The 1,053-nt window shown below is 49.7% G+C and overlaps 1 protein-coding gene across 1 annotated transcript in view; it reads right to left on the bottom strand.

Moving 5' to 3' along the window:
• Positions 1-1,053, bottom strand: part of SEC14L2 (SEC14-like 2 (S. cerevisiae)) — a 30,589-nt gene that overhangs the window by 16,257 nt on the left and 13,279 nt on the right. The window lies entirely within an intron of this gene.

Genomic DNA, 1,053 nt, shown 5'->3' on the forward strand with positions numbered 1-1,053 from the left:
ATTTCTTTCTCCCTTACTTCCTACATCTAGTCAATTGAGTTCTGCTGTTTTACTTCCTAAATAAGTAGTTTTTGTGTTTTGTTTTGTTTTGTTTTGTTTTGTTTTGTTTTTTTGAGACAGAGTTTTGCCCTGTCTCCCAGGCTGGAGTGCAGTGGCACGATCTCAGCTCACTGTAAGCTCCGCCTCCCAGGTTCATGCCATTCTCCTGCCTCAGCCTCCCGAGTAGCTGGGACTACAGGCGCCCACCACCACGCCCGGCTATTTTTTTTTGTATTTTTAGTAGAAAAGACGGGGTTTCACCGCGTTAGCCAGGATGGTCTCGATCTCCTGACCTCATGATCTGCCTGCCTCAGCCTCCCAAAGTGCTGGGATTACAGGCATGAGCCACTGCGCCCGGCCCCGGCCCTAAATAATTCTTAAATCCATCCTCTCCTCTGTATCCCTATTGCCACTGCCCCAATTCAGGCTTGCAATACCTCTTGCATAGACTGTGGCAACAGTGTGCAAACTGGCACCCTTCGCAATCTTGCTAGTACAGTGTCTCAGTTTAAAATCTGTAGTACTCCCCTGCTGAAAACTCCTCTGATTCCCAGTGGCCTGTAGAGTCATGTCCCACTTCTCAACCTAGTGCCCTGGATTCTCTGGGGCCTGACTCCTGGTTCCCTCTCCAGCCTCAGACCTTGCCACACCCTGCCTTACATTCTATAACAGCTGCCTCTGCCATACTATGTAAGGTCTTTGTTCAATGCTCTTCTTTCTGCCAAGCAGCTTCCTGCCTTGCTCCATCTGGCAGACTCTTACTATTCCGTAGCATGCAGCTTAGGTAGGCATCACCCCCTGCCTAGCTCAGGTGGAGTGAATGCTCCTGCTGAGTGCTCCCATGCACTTTGTGGTTTCCCCTTCCATACATTTACCATAGCATGCTGACAGATTTGTTTGTGTCTGCCTTCCCAGAGAGGCCAAAAGACCTTTAAGGGACCCCCCTTTTTTTTTTGAGAGGGAGTCTCTGTTGCCTAGGCTGGAGTGCAGTGACGCAATCTCAGCTCACTGCAA

Source organism: Mandrillus leucophaeus, unplaced genomic scaffold (assembly GCF_000951045.1).
Source record: "Mandrillus leucophaeus isolate KB7577 unplaced genomic scaffold, Mleu.le_1.0 Scaffold2, whole genome shotgun sequence".
NCBI lineage: Eukaryota > Metazoa > Chordata > Mammalia > Primates > Cercopithecidae > Mandrillus > Mandrillus leucophaeus.